This window comes from Penaeus vannamei, unplaced genomic scaffold (assembly GCF_042767895.1).
Source record: "Penaeus vannamei isolate JL-2024 unplaced genomic scaffold, ASM4276789v1 unanchor366, whole genome shotgun sequence".
Lineage (NCBI taxonomy): Eukaryota > Metazoa > Arthropoda > Malacostraca > Decapoda > Penaeidae > Penaeus > Penaeus vannamei.
Window position 1 is genome coordinate 282,501 of NW_027213370.1, and position 7,337 is coordinate 289,837.

The 7,337-nt window shown below is 45.6% G+C and overlaps 1 protein-coding gene across 2 annotated transcripts in view; it reads right to left on the bottom strand.

The window, feature by feature from the left end:
* The window catches only part of Ufd4 (ubiquitin fusion-degradation 4-like), a 209,361-nt gene extending 202,530 nt beyond the window's left edge, over window positions 1-6,831 (bottom strand). For both annotated transcript variants that reach the window (XM_070119581.1, XM_070119582.1), the window contains exons 1-2: window positions 6,701-6,831; window positions 1,860-1,920 (exon numbers count right to left, since the gene is read on the bottom strand). The gene's annotated coding sequence lies outside the window, so the exon portion shown is untranslated. The remainder of the gene's footprint in view (window positions 1-1,859; window positions 1,921-6,700) is intronic.
* Window positions 6,832-7,337: the final 506 nt, after the last annotated feature.

Genomic DNA, 7,337 nt, shown 5'->3' on the forward strand with positions numbered 1-7,337 from the left:
ACAGGGACAGGGACAGGAGCAGAAGCAAGGGCAAAGACAGGGGGCGGCGCGCTGTGTGACGAGTGCGCCAAAGGGGGAGGCGAGGAGACCAAACCAGGTCAGTCCCGGAAGGCGAGCAAACGAACACCGAAGGACCAAAGACGTCGAGAGAGCAAGCAGACACAGAGGAAAGTCTTGTCTTGCCCCGCCTTTATTCCCCTAACTGGAACAATAAACCTCTTTTTCCCCACCCCCTTTCTTTAAGGAAAGTTATAAACCTTCTTTTCCCCCACTCTCTTTATTTTGAGGAAAGTTATAAGCCTTTTTTTCCCCACCCTCTTTTTTTAAGGAAAGTTATAAACCTTTTTTCCCCCACCCTCTTTCTTTAAGGAAAGTTATAAGCCTTTTTTTCCCCACCCTCTTTTTTTTAAGGAAAGTTATAAACCTCCCCCCCCCCCCCCACTTTTTTTTAAGGAAAATTATAAACCTTTTTTTCCCCACCCTCTTTTTTAAGGAAAGTTATAAACCTTTTTTTCCTCACCCTCTTTTTTTTAAGGAAAGTCATAAACCTTTCCCCCCCCCCACTTTTTTTTAAAGGAAAATTAAAACGAGGGGGAGGGAGCTGCTGACATCACGGGCTGACCGCACGGTTCGGATGGGCGTGCGGGGCGGGTTCACAAAGGCAGGTGCATGTAACGGGCCGCTGACGGTGCGGGGAGACGGCGGGGTCCGGGGAGGGGGGAAGGGAGGGGGAGGGGAGAGAGAGGGGAGGGGAGAGAGAGGGAGGGAGGGGGAGGGGGAGAGAGAGAGGGGGAGGGGAGGGAGAGAGAGGGAGGGGGAGGGGAGAGAGAGAGAGACAGAGGGAGAGAGAGGGAGGAAGGAGGGGGAGGAGAGAGAGAGAGGAGGAGGAGGAAGAGATGGAGAACAGAGAGGTGATGAGGGAGAAATATATAGATAGAGAGAAAGAGAGTGGGAGGGAGGGAGGGAGGGAGGGAGGGAGGGATTGATAGATAGACAGATAGAGAGGGGAATGGGCAATAGAGAGGGAGAGAGCAAGAGAGCGAGGGAAGGAGGGGGAAAGAGGAAAAGGGAGAAGAATGGAGAGGAAAGAAGAGTGGAGTGGAGGGGGGCGAGGGAAACGGAAGGGAGGAGAGAAAAGGAATGGAGAAAAGAGGATGCCGCTTGCGCCCTTCATGTGAGTGCGTGTGGGCGTGGGTGGGCGTGCGAAACATACACATCTTCCACACACATATACAAATTCCATGTACGTAAATTCGTGTGTGTATGTATGTATGTATGTATGTATGTATGTATGTATGTATGTATGTATGTATGTATGTATGTATGTATGTATGTATGTATGTATGTATGTGTGTGTGTGTGTGTGTGTGCATGTGCGTGTGTGCATGTGCGTATGTGCGTGTGCGTGTGTATGTGCGTGTGCGTGTGCGTGTGCGTGCGTGTGTGTGTCCCCTTGCCCGTCCCTCCTAAAGAGTACCCCAGCGCCTTGCCCATCTACCGTTTTCTCTGAGCCTCGCCGCGGGTTCCTCGCGACGAAGAATGGCACCGCGGCTCGAGGCACGTGCTGGCTCGGCTGGCAGGCGCAGTGCCACCCGCTGCCTCTTTTCTGCCTGTCTGCCTACCGGTCTGCTTGTCAAGCCCGGCCACGTGTCACGCCTGGGCACGTGTCAAAACCCTGCTCGGAATCGCGCGGGTAAATGGGGAGAGGAAGGAGGCAGCCATGACAGAGGGTCGAAGAAACGTGAAGGGAAGGAAAAGAGCGAGAGACTGTCGGTCGGATGATGATGATGATGATGATGATTTGTCGAACACTGTCGATAGAAAAAAAACAAAAACAAAAAAATAAAATGAATCCTCACCTTGGCGACGTATCAGCCGATGTAGAATGTAGCCGGACTTAGCACTACGCTTCACTTCTCTCTGCGAAAGAAAGGGAGAAAGAGGAATACTTTAGAAGGAGTTTCGACCGAGGGAGCAAGAAGAAGAAGAAGTCCCCCCGCTGACCACGCGTCCCTCCGACTCCGCCCGGGGCCCCAACGCGGCACTCCTCGCTCTGCCGGTGCCACGGGATCGCTGGACGCCCCCCCCCCCCCCCGGCCGGTTCTGGCACACCTCGCGCCTCTGACACTGGCCTAGACTCGTAGCCTACTGACCTCCGGGGAATGCTACCCCCCTTCCCTTCCCTCCCCTCTCCTACCCCCCCCCCTCCCACACACACATACTCGAGTACCTTCCTCCTATGCCCAATGTTCTACTGATCTACTGAACGCCGGCGCCAGCGAACGAGGGGCCAGAACAGAACAGAACTCTTGCCTGTTCTTCAGGCTACGTACGGACAAGGCGGAGGGGGTTGAGAGAAGCCAGAAAAAACGCCCGGGGGGGATTCGTGACACCAAAAATAGGCGAGATCCCGAGATGTTGACAGCTTGTTAGATCTGGATTATCTAGCGAACCGCTTGCACAATGGCACTTACCTACACACACCATTCTCTCTCTCCCTCTCTCTCTCTCTCTCTCTCTCTCTCTCTCTCTCTCTCTCTCTCTCTCTCTCTCTCTCTCTCTCTCTCTCTCTCTCTCTCTCTCTCTTTCTCTTTCTCTTTCTCTTTCTCTTTCTCTTTCTCTTTCTCTTTCTCTTTCTCTTTCTCTTTCTCTTTCTCTTTCTCTTTCTCTTTCTCTTTCTCTCTCTCTGTGACACACACACACACACACACACACACACACACACACACACACACACACACACACACACACACACACACACACACACACACACACACACACACATTTACGGAGTGCAACAGATCTCAAAGAGACAAAGGAGGAGCAGCCCCCTCCCCCCCAACACCCCAAGTTACCAACCGGGATACAAAGCCAGCCGAAGGGAACCGATGTTGCCGCCAGCACGGTTGCAAGGGGGCCTTCTTCTGCCTCGCAACCCGCAAGTATTACATCACTCCTTCCCCCCTCTCCCTATCCCCTCCCCCCCCCGTACCTTCCGTCACACGTCCTAAACACGCAAGGAGATCCTATAACAACACTCGAGACTCGCGAAGCTACAACTCCTCCAGTAGCTCTCACTCACGCACGCACGCACGCACGCACGCACGCACGAACGCTCACTCCAGACACATACGAGACCCGATTAAAATTAACGCACCGACTGCATTACCCGTAATTCCCGTAAATGTCAATTCATCGCACGACCTGATTTTTATTGGATCCGATATTACTCAACCCATTTGTTCCTTATTGTTGAATTTACTTTCATTCTTTCCTCTTGTTTTTCTATTTCAGTGGCTACGTGGTCACCTTTCAAAGGGAGACGGAGATTCGTGGAAATAATAGCGACCCTACGATACTATTCGTCTTGATTCTCTCTCTCTCTCTCTCTCTCTCTCTCTCTCTCTCTCTCTCTCTCTCTCTCTCTCTCTCTCTCTCTCTCTCTCTCTCTCTCTCTCTCTCTCAGACATAATCATTTCTCCTTATAACACTCATCTTCAATGTAAATGTCATCGCAAAGGACAGTTATACTCTCATCACTCACACTCTCACACATTATACAAACATACCCACACTTCGTAGGCCTTACGGCACACACCCACAACAAGCTTAGTTCCAAAGGGAAGCCTACCAACAGCTCTGCCCCCCCCTCTCCCCCTCCCCTCCCTCGGCCCAAATCCACCATCAAGACAGAAGAAGACCACAGAAGGCCAAAATTCATACCCACGGCTGTAGCTTTCGCGCTGTTTGCCTTCCTGGTACACGCGTTGGTGGAGGGGGGGGGTGCAGATCCCGAGCCTTTCCAACACAACATTCAGACCTCAATTAAAAAAAAAAGAAGTCAAATAAAACACACAAAAAACAACAACAACAACAAAAGAAACAACAACAAAAAAATACGACAGACGAGACCAATCCCCCACCAAGTCGGCCAACCTAAGTACACGCATCCCAGAACTGTACGTCTTTTTGTCGCAACCGGATAAAAAGTCGAGAGAAGAGTAAAAAAAAAAAAAAGGGGGGGGACTTCTGGCACAGTCTCTCTGGTACAGGAAGCGTGAGACATATAATTCACAGGATTTCCAGGATCTCAAACCACAATGAAACACAACAATAGACGGGGCTTCCGATGGCAAACTTAACCCATCCTCCATGAACTATCAGCGTTGTCAACCTAGTTATGAATGAAATCGCAAACTCAATGCGTTGGCCATTAACAGAGGACGCGAGAGGGAAACCGAACAAGATCTTCATAGGCCAACAGAGATTAGGATTTTTTTTTTTATATCAATGGGATTTTTCGAAATCTTTATATAATAGAATGACTGCAGATTTTGTTCAACCTGATATCAGAAGCAGCAATTTCAGACCTCAAAAGCAAGATTCTTCTTGATATAAAACTTATCTTTTTCTGATATGATATACAACATAGAGCATCAAAATGCAAAAGAAACATTCAGACGATACACTAACTCTCACTCTCACGGAAACACACACACACACACACACACACACACACACACACACACACACACACACACACACACACACACACACAAATATATATCTGAGAGTAAAATCAAGCATCAAAATGCAAGAGGAACATTCACTCTCACTCTCATGCACACACACACATGCAGGCGCACATGCATATGCACACGCACGCACACACACACGTCTGAGTAAAAATAAATCTTTAATGACTAAAAGCGTTACCTCCCTCTCTCTATGAACGTAAAATGAATCTGCAATTCTCAATGATCAAACACAAGTTTTAGTTTAGTTTCCAAAGGCTTCCGGCAATACCAAATACTTCATCACACTTGTAAGTCACCAACGATAAGTTTGACCTCTCCATAAAATCCACTTGTCCGAGATTCCTAAACATAACACCTTTGATTCCATAGGGTTGACTTGTGATCCCTCGGTAAAATATACTTGTCCAAGACATCTAAAAATAATACCTTTAATTCCATAGGGTTGACTTGCAAAAGCTGCAAAAATAATTCACAACTAATGTATATATATCTATGAAGAAAAGACACCGTTACCTGGAAAAGGTAACATGCATGAAGACAGAATATTCATACCAAGATACGACAAACTTTCCACTGTGTAAGAGCATCATCATCATGACACATGAACTGCATGTGAATAACTTAGGAAAAACAATAAACAGGTTGCCAAATCCTTATAGTTGTCTGTATTTCAGTTTAAGTGTCTTAATACTCCCCAAGGTAATCAGAGTGAATAACTACAGGTGACAAATGAAAATGTCAAAACAATTACTGCCTCATTAATTAAAATGTCATTTTTCATTTACTATTAACAAGTACTGGATATCATTTAGAGTTCTGGAGCAAGATTAATCCTTTTGAATACATTATTAAGATGTAATGTGGTCGAACAAACTTCACTATATCAAACAAAATCCATGAGAAAGAAATTAGAACATACGAGGCTACCTTTCTCAAAACACATGAAATCTAGCACATGGTCCTTCCAAGAAGCCCAAAACTCCTCTAAACAACAAGTCAATTATCGCTCTACGGACAGGCAAAGTGTGGCTGCAGAACCTTGACATACAGGACTCAGCATACCATCGACAACACACAGGAATTTTTGGCTCTGAAAGGGTACCACTGGGCTCACAGCCATCTGGTACAAGGGAGTCACATGCTGTTTACAAACCACAAGCACTGTTCTACTTTGCCCCCCCCCCCCATGAGTACACAGCATAATTTGTTTGTTGTTATCAAAAGCATAATGACAGAATATAAAAATGCTTGTTTAAAAATATGTGTTCTGGGTAATTTGCTAGTGGTCTGAAATATCATTACACCTCACGGTTTCTATCAACTGGTTATTATTGCACCATGGAAGAGCATTTCATCATGATAAATACATGAAATCTGGGTTACATTCCAAGACTTACAAGTTAGAATGATAGTGAAAAACATTTCTTATTCTAAAATTTAGAAAAGAAAAATTACACATATGCAATCCATTACACTAATAAGAGCTTTAACAAACACACACCATTACCCTCATAATTAAAGCACAGCCATTTAAAACCCCACTCGCATTCAATATTTCACGCCGACATACGGCCCACACCCAAATTAATCCAATAAACAGACGAACACAATTGCATAACCCTGTGCAACCGTGCAACACAGAGCACAAACCACAGGGGGAGGAATAGCCGCATCACCATTGCTCTTTCTTGCAACTTCAGTCCCAAATCCTCCATTTAAAAGGCAGCGGGACATTTCGGTCACTGGAGAACACTTGGTTGTCTACACCGGTGTTTTCGGAATCCTTGGGAGGGAAATGAGCGTGAAGGAATCGTTGATGAAGAAGGGAAATAAAACAAAAGACAATAAAAAAACAACAGAATATTCACAGACCACTTCCTCCTCTACTCAAAATCACCAAATCGGATCTCATATCTCCCCTCATCCGTAGTTCTTTCGCTCTAAACCATCGTGGCCACACACTCTAATGCGTCACTATGCAATCTAACACCGAAAGGTAGACGAGGGAAGCGAGAAAACGCGAAAATGGAATAAAAAATGAGGAAGATATTCGCCTTCCTCCTCCTCCTCCGACCACAACAAAGCCATTTTCCGAATTTTAACTCGGAATTCCATGCGTTTCTGCGGCGACTATTGGTTATTGATCAACCTTTGACACTCACCCTCTGTACACCATTATCCTTCAGTCAAGTTTTAGAATTCCATTAATGAGGATAATTATTTTTCCGAGCGAGCGCAGCTACACACTTCCTCACTCACACAACGCGAACAGTTGACTGACGACAACAGCTGGACGTCTCGCTATAGTGTATCGCTAAGTCTTTTAAAAACCCAAGGAAGTAAGGCAATAATTGCAAGTTCAGTACATGTACCCTTTTTTATTTTTGCAGTTTTTTTCAAGCATACACAAAATTAGGTGATTGAATTGTTTGCCCAAAGAATTTTGCAAAGACTAACATTATTGGAACGATTTTTAAGGGAAATATTCAATGGTCTCAGACTCCGGCACTGCCAATGTCAGTAATTTTCCTAAAATTCCGGAAGGTGTCTGAGTTGCATCAGCCTGTCTATTTGACACATTTAATAGGATATAAATTAATGAGTGTGGGAAGCTCACATATCATAAAGAAATACAGATCTTTTAAGAATGCGGCATTAATTAGTAAAGCTTTTACCTTTTTAAAACACCGAATTAGCGGTGTCTATCATAAATAACTTTGTCCAACACTTTCATTTCTTGTCTGGGATAAAATCTGAAAAAATAGCCAAATGGTATTTCACCGCAGACGCGATCGACAA